Source organism: Notamacropus eugenii, chromosome 1 (assembly GCF_028372415.1).
Source record: "Notamacropus eugenii isolate mMacEug1 chromosome 1, mMacEug1.pri_v2, whole genome shotgun sequence".
Classification (NCBI taxonomy): domain Eukaryota; kingdom Metazoa; phylum Chordata; class Mammalia; order Diprotodontia; family Macropodidae; genus Notamacropus; species Notamacropus eugenii.
Window position 1 is genome coordinate 420569410 of NC_092872.1, and position 12611 is coordinate 420582020.

Sequence of the window (12611 nt, forward strand, 5' to 3'; positions counted from 1 at the left end):
CTCAATGAGTTGAGTGATCCGATGTGTGAAGGTAAAGGTGGATCTAGTAGCACTTGAAACACCAAAGAGGGGAAGGGCTGGAGGCAGTAAGGCCAGGTCAGAGGGAAGGTCAGAGGGGATCCTGGTAGTCTAGACAGGCTGTCATGAGGACCTATGCCTGTGTCTGTAGGAGGGAAATGGAATGGAGGGGATGGAGTCTAGAGGTCATGTGGAAGAAGACCCTCCAGGAGGTGGTGACTAGATAGAGGAGGTGAAGTGAAGGATGAGCGTTTGCAGCAAGGCTGATTGGGTGCTAATCCATGGCTCCACTGACAGAAATGAGAGAGTCAAAGAGGTGGCTTGGGGAAAAAGATTTGTGTTGGACCTGCTGACTTAAGGTCTCAGGGCACCTAAATGGAGATGCCTGAGACACAGAGACGATCTTAGATACGATCCACAGTCCATAGACTCCCCCTGGAATAGGTGGACTCCCGGAGGCTATAAGTAGTCCCCCATTTCCGTAAACACACTAATCAATGGCATCATACTGTGATCCTTCTTTAGTTTCAACAAAATACAAAGAATAATTCCATACAATAAAGAAACAAACTAACTCTAGAGAAAAGGTGAGAAAATGACCTCCCTATATTTTTGCAGAGACCACAGATGTGGAATATTGCACATACTGACAGACTTGGTTAATGAATTAATTTTGCTAAATTGTTTTTTAAATTTTCTTTGTTATAAGGGATGGCTTGCTGAGTAGGGGAGAAAGGAGGAGCAGTTTATTTTTAAAAAGATATCAATAAAAATTAAACATAAGAAAATCTTTTATATACTCAATGTTTTACATATATATGGTTATTACTCTTCAAATGTATAGATGCTATTATGATTAAAATGCAAAATAATTTTCAATAATGATAATGAAACATTTATGGAGTACTTTGAGGTTTTTGAAGCACTTTACATCTGTTAACTCATTTGATTCTCACAACAATCCTGGGAGAGAGGAGAGGTACAGAGAGATTAAGTCACTTGCCCAGGGTCACAAAGCTACAAAGTGCTCTGAGGCTGGATTGGAGCTCAGGTCTTCCTAACTTCAAATTCTATGATCTTTATCCACTGTGTCACCAAGCTCCCATTTTAAAGTATTACTGAGAGCATCGAAGCTTTTTTGTTAAAAAATTATGTTCTTCATTAACCGATACACATAATATAATGACATCATGTGAAGGTTCAAGAATTTTTTTAACTTTAGAAGAGGGTTCTTATAACAGAAAAAAAATGAGGAATCACTAATCTAGTACAATTCATTCAAACAAGGCACTCACAAAACTCAAATCATTAAGTCCCAGACATTTTTGGTAAAGGAGGGTAGGAAGGCAAAGATGAGGGAGGTCATGAGCCTCTTCCAGAGCCCCAATAGAAGGAAATATTCTTTTATTGCAAGGAAAGGAAAAAAAAATCATTAAAAGATTGGGGAGACCCTCTGCTACCCTTTATCTTCAAGTCCTGGTTACCCGTTCTCTATGGTTTCTAGTTCTTACATACTAAAAGCTATAATAAATGTGTGTTGACTGCCTCAATCAATCACCAAACCTTTCATGAAGAGCCTGCTGTGCTAAGGAATGCAAATACAAAAGATGGAGCCGTGCCTTCTTCCAAGAGTGTGTCTTCTAACCAGGGAGAATGGAGAAGAATCATGTTTTCCCCTAGTACCTATCAATAAAGACCGAGTGCATACTATGCACCCAGAACTACAGCAGAATCTGTGCTGTAACTGAAAGAACATTTCAGAACTTTTCTTCAGAAGTTTCAAATCTAATTAGCATTAATGACATTGTTGTTGTACAGTCATTTCAGTAGTATCTGACTCTTCTTTGTGACCCCATTTGGGGTTTTCTTGGCAGAGCTGTTTGTCACTTCCTTTGTCAGTTCATTTTACAGATGAAGAAACCGAGGCCAACAGGGTTAAGTGACTTGCCCAGGGTCACACAGCTACTAAGAGTCTGAAGACAAATTTAAATTCAGGAAGAAGAGTCTTTCTGGCTCCAGACCTGCCACTTTATCCACTGCTGACCCATTAACAATACTAACATGTGTGGAATAACCAGGGAATAATTACAGGCTAAACTATCTGGTGATAATTATAAATGTAATAAAATTAACCCTATTATTGCAGAATACATTAAATAATGAAAACACTTAAGTCAGACACCTAATTGTGCAACACTGGTGGAGTTTCACATGGTATTTTTAGTTTCCATTGAAAGAAATAAAATTATTTGGCTCCGAGAAAATGCAATGAATCTGAAGAGCTATTAACTCTTTAGTCAGAGGTCATTTTTCAAGTCCTCTCTGACTGATCTTTCTTCATTTGCCATAAACAATCTACCATTAACTACATCTGGTTAAGTTGTCCTTTGAAATATCTACCTATCTCTTACTTAAGCTATTAGTCTTCAACTTACTGACCAAGGAAGAAGGATTTGCTCTCCCAGAGGGAAGGACTAGGACGGAGAGAAGTAAAGTTACAGGGAGGCAGGTTTTGGATGAATATAAAGAACTTCCATTTGGGGACATGTCTGATGATTAGGAACAGGCTGTCTGCCGGCTAACAACTTTCTTGTTTTTAGAAATGCTCAAGCAGAAGCTAAAGGATCACTTTTCAAATTTAGCCAACACTTACATAGCACTTTAAGGTTTGCCAAGTGCTTTACATACATTATTTCTCACACCTCTTTGGGGCAGGGACTAATAATGATAATAATAATAGCCAACATTTACATAGCACTTACCATGCGTCAGGTGTGCTAAGCGCTTTACAATGATCGCATTTGATCTCACAACAGGGGGTAGGTGTTTTTGAATGTCAGAGAAGAGAACCTGAGGCAGACAGGTGAAGAGACTTGCCAGTCGATGGTCATACAGGTAGTGTCTGAGGCAGGATTCAAACTCAGGTCCTTCCCCGGCTCCAGACCCAGTACTTTATCCATCACAGAAATGTCAAATTCAAACAGAAATGGGAATCACCAGATGTACAAAAATATTCCTAGTAGCTCTTTTTGTGGTGGCAAAGAGTTGGAAATTGAGGGGATGCTATCAACTGGAGAATGATTGAACAAACTGTGGTAGATGATTGTGACTGATTACTACTGTGCTATAGGAAATGATGAGCAGGCGGACTTCAGAAAAACCTGGAAAAGTCTCATATGAACTGATGCTGAGTGAAGTGAGCAGAACCAGGAGAATATTGCACACAATAACAGCAATGTTGTACGATGACCAACTTTGACAAGACTTAGCTCTTCTCAGCAATACAAGGATCTGAGACAATTCCAAATGACTCATGACAGAAAATGCCATCCACATTCAGAGAAAGAACTATGGAGTCTGAAAGCAGATCGAAGCAGGTTATTTTTCTTTTTGTTGTTTTTTATTTCTTGTAGTTTTTCCATTTTGTTCTGATTATTCTTTCACAACCTAATGTGGAACTATGTTAAATATGATTGTACAAATATCGCCTATATCAGATCATCTGCTGTCTTGGGGAGGGAGTAAAAACTTGGAACTCAAAATCTTATTAAAATGAATGCTGAAAACTATCTTTACATGGAATTTGAAAGAATACTTCACTTACCCAACCTCCCCTCCCCCCAAAAAAGAAGTGAGGGTGACTAAACTATTCATAAAGATCTGTGAGGACGACATATTAACATTATGTTTTTTCTGCTGTATTTTGATTTACTTTGTTATCAATTTCCCAATTACATTTTCTTCTGGTTGGGGCAGCGCTCCTATTTGACTCCACTGCATTACACCCCCCAGCTGCCTGGTGGCAGAGAGGTAGCCTGGTATATAATAGAGTGAGAGTTCTTGATGAAAAACCTATCTCTGACATTCACTAGTCATATGATCATGGCCAAATCACTTCACTTTCTTGGCCTCAGTTTCAGGGTTTCTTTCCTATTAGAAACAACAATTAAATACCTACTATGTGCAAGGCACTGTACAAACAAAAAGAGCCCTTGTTGCCAAGGAGTAACATTGTACTGGGGTTGTGATATGCACACAGGAAAATAAATACAAGGTAATTTGAGGAGGCAGAACAACCTCCCTAACAAACAGTGTCATCAGGAAAGGCTTCATAAAAGCAGGTGTCACCTGAATTCCTCCTGGAAGGAAGCTAAATGTTTAAAAAAGTGGAGCTACCCTCCAGGCCCAGGTAGGTGACAGTTGACAGCTCAGTCTATTTGGGACACAGAGTATATGAAAGGGAGTAATGTGGAACAGGTTTGGCAAAGATGGCTGAAGACAAACTGTGGAGAGCTTTAAATGATTCATAACTTTTTTTGTGTGGCATAGACCCACTGGGCAGTTTGGTGAAGCTGAGGGACCCGTATTTAAAATGATTTTTTAAAAATACATAACAAAGAAAGGAAAACAAAGGAAACCCACTATACTGAAATAAAAATAATTTTTTCCCATCCAAGTTTATGGACCCTCTGAAAAGTTTAAGGGGTTCATGAATTCCCAGATTAAAAAACCTTGATGTAGAGACTTTTAAGAGATTTTGGAAGCCACATTAAGGTCCACTCTAGTCCTGGACAACTGCCTGTTGGCTCAACAACCAGGTGGGATAGGTGCTGGGCAGAAGGCATTACTGAATGCTAATCAGTTCACTGCTCATTAGCTTAGCTTTAGAGTCTAGAGATGGTCTCGGATTTAAGAATAAAATAAAAAATTTAGGCCATTAAAAAACTATCGGGACTGTGCTGTTTGTTTCAGCTCATGTACATTGGGGAGTTTCTCAAGAGTCTGGTTCAGGCCAAGAATTAACAGGAACTCTAGGCCCATAGACAGTAATGGGATGAGTTAAGACTCTCCCTATGGCCCTCTCAGTCAATTACACAGCTCAAAGATCCCCAAACGTAGACCTTCAAGGGGTTTACACATCTTGTTTCCAACCATGACCTAATGACTCCAACAACTGAAGAAAACACAAGCTTTATCTCGGACAAAAGTGGGAGCTGCTGCTCCTAGGATTGCCCTGGGGAGGGACCTGAAGATGTGTAGCATCCCGGCCCTATCTCCTGGCCCACTGAGGCTTCAGGTAGCTGTGACAAATATTCTTTAATAAATCTCATTTGGATAAATAAGTTTTGCAGGTGGATTGTTTTCCTCTTTGAGAAGACACTCTAATTTAACACATCTGGAGAGGTACTTGTGGTCAAAGGCAGGAATTAAAATGGGTGAGATTGTGATCAGTTTTTCTTGTCATTTTAAGAAAAGTTCTGAGAATTCAAAAGAAATAGAACTAATTCAAATCAGTGCCATTTTAGTGGGCCTAATTCAGCAGTTGTTTGGAGAATGGATTGATGTGGAAGATAATACAGTACTTTTCCAGATATCTGAGTACAAACCAAGAATATCTATAATGTACTTTGTCAGCCTTAAAAGCTGTCCATGAATGTCGGTGACTACACCGCAGAAGAGATTCCTTGCACTGGATGAGGGTGCAACTCTGATCTCTTCCCAATCTGTACTCTGATTGTGCTTTCATAACCTCAAACACGGATTACAGAAATATTTATTTCCTGACCTTTCTGCCTGGGGCCTCCTCCATACATTCTGCTGTTAGGATTACTGTCCCCTAACCTTCACTTTCATTATACCATTGCACTGTCCAAACCTTTTAATGGTTCTGCATTTGCTATTCCGTCTAGTTTCTGAGGCCCTTTATTATCTGTTTCCAGCCTATTTCCTACAGCGCCCCAATTCTAATCTAATGAGGCTATTCTGTTTTCTGGGACATGCCATGTTTATCCCTATGTCTTTTCCAGCTCTCTAAATCTTAGGAACCCTTCAAAACTCAGCTCAAGTCCCACCTCTTCCAAGAAGGCTCCTCATACTTCTACAAATCATAGAGTGATCTCTCGCTTCTCTGAATTTCTATAGCACACAATTTACCACTTAATTAAAAACTGTCTTATTCCAATAATATCACCCTCTGAAGTCTCACCACAGTATAGAGATGATCCCCAGTTGCTGAAGGCATAAGCTCTGAGAAGCTTGGTATGTTTTGTTTTGTCTTGACATTCTCAGTGTCTCGCTGGAGGAGCAAGGAATTTTTATATATATATTTATCAGATTAATGGAGAAGGGAAGAATTTTTGACTAAAGAAGAGATAGAAAGCATTATGAAGTGCAAGATGGATAATTTTGATTATATTAAACTGAAAAGTTTTTGCACAACCAAACCCAATGCACCCAAAATTTGGAGGGATGTAAGTATATCGGGAAAGAATTTTTACAGCTAATCTTGGGGATAAAGGCCTCATTTCTAGATTATATAGAGAACTGAGTCAAATGTACAATATAAGTCATTCCCCAACTGATACATGGTCAAAGGATATGAATAGGCAATTTTCAGAGGAAGAAATTAAGGATATCTATAATCACATGAAAAAATGTTCTAAATCACTTTTGATTAGAGAGATGCAAATCAAAACAGCTCTGAGGTACCACATCACACCTATCAGATTGGCAAACATGACAGAACAGGAAGATGATAAATGTTGGAGAGGATGTGGGAGAGTTGGGACACTAATTCATTATTGGTGGAGCTGTGAGCTCATCCAACCATTCTGGACAGCAATTTGGAACTATGCCCAAAGAGCTACAAAAATGTACATACCCTTTGACCCAGCAATACTGCTTCTAGGACTGTATCCCCAAGAGATCATAAAAATGGGAAAGGGTCCCACATGTACAAAAACATTTATAGCAGCTCTCTTTGTAGTGGTCAAAAACTGGAAATCAAGGAGATGCCCATCAACTGGGGAATGGCTAAATAAATTATGGTATATGAATGTGATGGAGTACTATTGCACCATAAGAAATGATGAACAAGAAGACTTCAGAGAGTCCTGGAAAGACTTATATGATCTGATCCTGAGTGAAAGGAGCAGAACCAGGTGAACTTTGTGCACAGCAACAACCACAGTGTGTGAGAGTTTTTTCTGGCAGACTTGGATCTTTAGAGCAAAGCAAGGACATTAAAAAAAAAAAAATTCCCAATGGTCTTCTAAGGCAAGGTGCTTTCCACATCCAAAAAAGAACTATGGAATTCAATCACAGAATGTAACAAGATCATGTGTGTGTGTGTGTGTGTGTGTGTGTGTGTGTGTGTATTATGTTTTGGTTTGTTATATGATTTCTCCCATTTATTTTAGTTCTTCTACACAGCATGACTATAGTGAAAATGTATTCAATAGGAATGTATATGTAGATCCTATATAGAATTGTATGCTGTCCTGGGGAAGGAGTGGGGTGGTGTGAGGTAGGTAGGGGGGAAAAAACATCTAAGTTTTATGGTAGTGATTGTAGAACATTAAAAATAAATAAAAAAATTTTAAAAAAGATATTCTCAGTGTCTAATAGAGTACCCAGTATACAGTAAGTGCATAATAAATGCTCAATGACTGACTCCCTCTGACACTTTTGTGCTAAACCTTTGAAAGTCATTGTTGATTATCTTCTCCTTGACTTCTTTCTAATTGGTTTCTGTGATGTGACACTTCTCTGTCCAGGTTCTTAGCCCCTACTGACTACTCCTTCAAGTCTCCTTTGCTGGACCTTTGCTCAGGTTACAGCTGTTAAAAGTGGTGTTCCCCCAGAACTCTGTCCCATGCCCTATTCTTTTCTCCAATTAGGCTATTTTGCTTGGAAGATCTCATCATCTCTCATGATTTCAATGCCAATGATTCCCCAGATCTATTTATTCAGCTCTAACTGCCCTTCCAACCTCCAATCTTGCATCTCCAACTGCCTTTTAGACTTCTCAGGGGCAAAATTTGGATGCAGTCAAAGGGTCACACTTGAGAACCTAGAGGGCCACACGTGACCTGGAGGCCCCAGGTTCCCCACCTCTGCCTTAGATGCAACAATCCTCCAGACTTCCCTATTACTTCCGAGAGTACCATCTCTCAGAAAGTCAGGCTCACAACATAGGTGTTTAACAACTCCTCACTCTCTTTAATCCCATAAAGACAATCTGTCACTGAGATCTGTTGATTTTACCTTTTAATATCTTTCATATACATCTCCTTCTCTCCTCTGACACTGCCATCTCCCTGGTACAGTCCTTTACCACCTCACGCCTGGACTATTTACTGTAATAGCCTGTTGGTTGGTCTCCCTGCCTCGAGTCTCTCCCTATTCCAGTCCATCCTCCATGCCACTGTCAAATCAATCCTTCTAAGACCTAGATCTGACCATGTCACCTTTCTATTTAATAAATTTCAGTGGCTCCCTATCACCTTCAGAATTCAATTATAAAGTCCTCTGGCATTCAAAATTTTTAGCAAAAATTTCCTTTCCTATCTTCTCATACCTTATTCCCCATTATCTTACTCCCATGAAACTAGTCTCCTGGGCTGTTCCTGTACAAGTCTTGCATCTCCAAACTCTGCATTTTCACTAGCTGTTCATGCCTATAATACTCTTTCTTCTCATATATGTTTCCTGACTTCGTTCAAGACCTAATTAAAATTCTACCTTCTGCAAGAAACTTTTCCTCATCTGTCTCCTTCCCTCTACTGATTATTTTCAATTTACTCTGTACATATTTTGTTTGTACAGAGTTATTTGCACACCGTTTCCTTCATTAGAATGTGAGCTCCCTGAGAACAAGGTTTGCCCTTTAACCTTTCTTTGCATCCTTATTGCTTAGTATAATAATGCCTGGCATGAAGTAAGGGGTAAATAAAAGCTTACTGACAAAGTCATAGTGAGTAAGGCTTGCTTTCAATACATATAAAGTCAATCCAGAGATCAATCAACTTCCAAATAGCAACTAGGGGTATTAGTATTGTAAATATAAATAATCTTGTGAATATGACAGATATGGTTCAATGACTATAATTACAACAGGGGCAGTTAACTCCTTAAGTGTGGCAAAGGAAGCTCTTAAACAGTCACAGAGGCTTTTAATGTAAGAGCTAAATTAAAGAGAGGATAACCCACTGACTATTCCATTTCAAATTGCAACAACAAATATTCAGGATATTAGAGATAATGCTGTTAGGGCTAAACAAGTATTTTGATGATGAGTTTATCTCTTGGCTACAGTGAAAACTGAGTGGAAAGGCAAAAAGCAACAGGCAAGACATTAGAAGGGAGGGGGCGGAGGGAGGACGGGAGAAGCACCGAAGGAGGAGGGGCAGGGTAACTACAACTTGCACCATTCAGGCTCTCTCTCCTCATCCCTTTCATGCAGTGAAAGGAAGGTTTGCAGGTCAGGAGACTCAGGCTCTGAGAAAGGCTTGGGGACAGAAGTAAGACAGCAAGCTGGTGTCCTGGAGTCAGGAGATCCGGTTAGCGTCACAGCTGCAACACTTAGCAGCTGTGTGACACCAGGCAAGTCAGGGAACCTTTCTTATCTGTACTGTTTACCTCACAGAGCAGTTTCAGGGAAAAGAGCTTTCCAAACTAAATTAAACATAAATTAAACTGCAAGGGTATTCTCAAAAGACAATGAAGGGTCTGAGGTCATTGTGGAAGGAAAAAAACCCCAAAACAGTTAAATAGCTATCCTGTGAATGTGAACAAATAGAGCATTCTATCTGTAAATCTCCAATCATTTAAAGCAATGTTTTTGTGAGATCCTGTATTGCAGCGTTCCAGTCCAGCATGGTGTTGAGGCTAGACACCCCCTTCCCCTCCCCCCATTAAAGCATGATCTAATCACGAACCTGTTTTGTCACAGACTAGCCCAGAAAAATCCCAATCCACAGACAGGCATATCAGTAAGTTTATTTTTATCCTTGGGGGGCTTGGTGGGGGCAAACTGGAGGGAGACAGAAGTGGATCACTGATCTGATGGAGACCTTCCCTGGCACTTAAGTCATAAACCTTCATCAGCCTATCATAGGCAGGGAAGCCAGCCCTGCAGAGTCGTGAGGGAGTGAATAGAAGAGCTGGGAAGCCTCCACCAAAAATCCAACTAAATGGACTAAGAGGGGGAGGGGAGGAGTAACTATTTTTAGGAATAAGAAGCAGATCAGAGGAAAATAACAATCAGAGATTTATGAGGAAGAGCAAGGTGGGGGTGGTGGGGCAGGGGAATGGGATGAATCTGAGAATAGATTAGTCTCAGAATTCAACCCAATCTCTAATCCTACTCACGTCCCAGACAGGAAAAATTCAAATCATGAAGAACAACCCTTAAGCTTTACATGGGATATTAGTGAGAGCCAAAGGACAAATCACACTGCAAACACTTTGGAGCTATAAAGTGTAATGAAAGGATCATAAAATAATAGATTTAGAACTGGAAGGGACCTCAGAGACCCCTTAATCCAAACCCTCCATTTTACAGACAAGGAAAACAAGGATGAGAAGAGTACTTGTCCAAGATCACACAAATAGTAAAGGGCAAAGCTGAGATTTGAACCCAAGCCCTGACTCCAAATCTAGTCTTTTCCATTTTACCAATCCACATAAATTAGAGCTGCCATTCTTTCAAGGGCTGTGATACAGCGGAAGGAACAAGGGACTCTTGCCAAGCCTGTTAACTTATCTGCAAAATGGGAATAATCAACTCCACCTTAACTAACCCACAGGGCTGTGGACATTTCTAAAACACTAAAGTTTGCTTTGCATTCCATAGACAGTACATTTGATCCTTACAATAAATACATCAGGTAGAGCTCATAGCGATGGGGGAAGAGGAAGGGTCACTTTAATGATGTGGAAACCGAGAAACAGGGAGGTAAAAGTGACTTGCTCAAGGTCAGTCAGGTATTGGGTGGTCAGGTGGCAGGATCAGGGAAGCTCCACGATTTGAGCCGAGATTTCCTGGCTCCAAATGTAGCCATTTTTTCTACTGAATCAAAAGCCTGACTATCTGATGTACTACACTGTCTCTACTATGTCCACGGAATAAAAAAAGGTCTTCAAGGAGCTCTGAAGATGCTCTAAGTGGGAGTACACAACAGGAACACAAACGATTTTGCATTATCCAAAACAGAATAAGAGCCAAGGTAGCATTCAGGAAATTCTCCACAAAACCCTAAAATGTAAGATTATTGTGGCAGTGAGGAGTCAGGAAAGGCTTTGATTAAAAAAACCACTAAAGTGAACAGAAAGATTCAGCAGGGGTTGGACCAAAAGAATTTCCAAGCAACCCTCCATTAAATGGGTCAACACCGATTTAGTTAGACTAGATCAGCCTTTTTCCCAGACTGGTATAGTGAAAGAGTGCTGGATTTGGGCACCAGGGGGTCTGAGTTCAAATCCCATCGCCCACCCTTAAGTAGCTGCGACTAGGGGAGCGGTGTGTGTGCGCACCTCTGGGGATGTTTCCTGTCTGTAAAGCAGGTCAAGTCCTCTCACCTATTACAGGTTGTTTCTAATAGCCAAGAAGGGGGCTTTGTAACCCTAAGGAAACACCATCATGTCAGACCTCTACGTGCTCAACAAGAACCGACGGAACAAAAGGGCTGTCCTGGTACCCTTCAGGGCGCTCTCCAGGCTGGTGCGGGCAGGATTCCGGCGCTCCGAGTCGGAGCCCGGTGGAAGCTAGTCGGGCCGCACCACCTAAGTCAGTCACCCGCGAGCCTCAGCTGTTTCCGGATAAAACGGGGACAAGCGGCGTGGTGCCGCCGGGCAGGGGGGCTTCTGGGGAGCGGCAGGCGCGCGGGCCCTGCCCCGCACGAGCCCGAGCCGCCGGGATCCCCACGGCCTCCGTCACCGCAGGAGCTGTCTGGCCGGGGCCGGGGCCGGGGCCGGCTCAGCCAAGGTCGCTGGCCAGCCGGGGGCCTTAGCCTGCGCCGCCTCTCGAAGGGCCGACGGAGACCCCTGCAGACCCCCGAACTCGGGGCCAGGCTAGCTCTGGAAGGCGGGGGCGAGGGCCAGCAGGGGCCAGGGACCCCGGGCAGAGGCAGCACTCACCTGAGCCGATGGCCCCTATCAGTGCGGCAGCGGCCACAGCGGCAGCGGCAACAGCAGCGGAGGCACCGGCCGCCGCAGCTTCAGCCAAGGGGGCGGGAGCAGAGAAGCAATGCGGCCCCGCGCAGGCGCAGAGCCAGTCGCAAGCTGCCAAACGCCTGCGCAGTCCGCCTCCGATCCCAGGAACTACCAGGAAGAGGGCGGACGCTCTACGTAAGAGCGGGAGTCTCCAGCTCGGCGGTAGTTTTTTATTCATTAACTAAGAGCTCGGCGGCGGCTCCTGGGGCGGGGCCTCTCCTGGGCCCTCCGGAGAGCTGGGGGAGGGGTGAGCCGCGGTTGGGCAAACCCTCGGGAGGCTGGGCCGTGCGAGGATCCCCTCGGGCCTGGCCAGCCGTCTCCCGGGGCGGCGCATGCGGCGCAAGGCCCAGGGCTGGCGGGCGTCAGCCGGCGGCTGGAGCCTCGGAGAGGGGCCCGTCAGAGCACAACTTACTCTGCCCCCACTTTCTGGGTAACAGTCCAAATGACTTCCCCATCAACTTTTCCCTCCTCTGCAGACATAAAAGGTGCCCGTTTACAGCATGGGGGAAAGTCTTCCTTGCAGGGACAGAGGGAACGAATTTCAAGGTCAGCTGGAAAGCCAAATAAAGTGGAAGGCTAGAGGAGGGACACCAGCCCCC

At 42.9% G+C, this 12611-nt stretch overlaps 1 protein-coding gene across 10 annotated transcripts in view; it reads right to left on the minus strand.

Annotated features, from left to right (window-relative positions):
• NDRG3 (NDRG family member 3) overlaps window positions 1–12611 on the minus strand; it is a 72684-nt gene that overhangs the window by 59602 nt on the left and 471 nt on the right. The window contains exon 1 of one of the 10 annotated variants that reach the window (XM_072631441.1): window positions 11938–12127. The exons of 6 other annotated variants lie outside the window; for them this stretch is intronic. The gene's annotated coding sequence lies outside the window, so the exon portion shown is untranslated. Of the gene's footprint in view, window positions 1–11937; window positions 12128–12611 lie in introns of those variants that run through there. 3 more of the 10 variants (XM_072631446.1, XM_072631437.1, XM_072631443.1) reach the window with 3 other exon arrangements.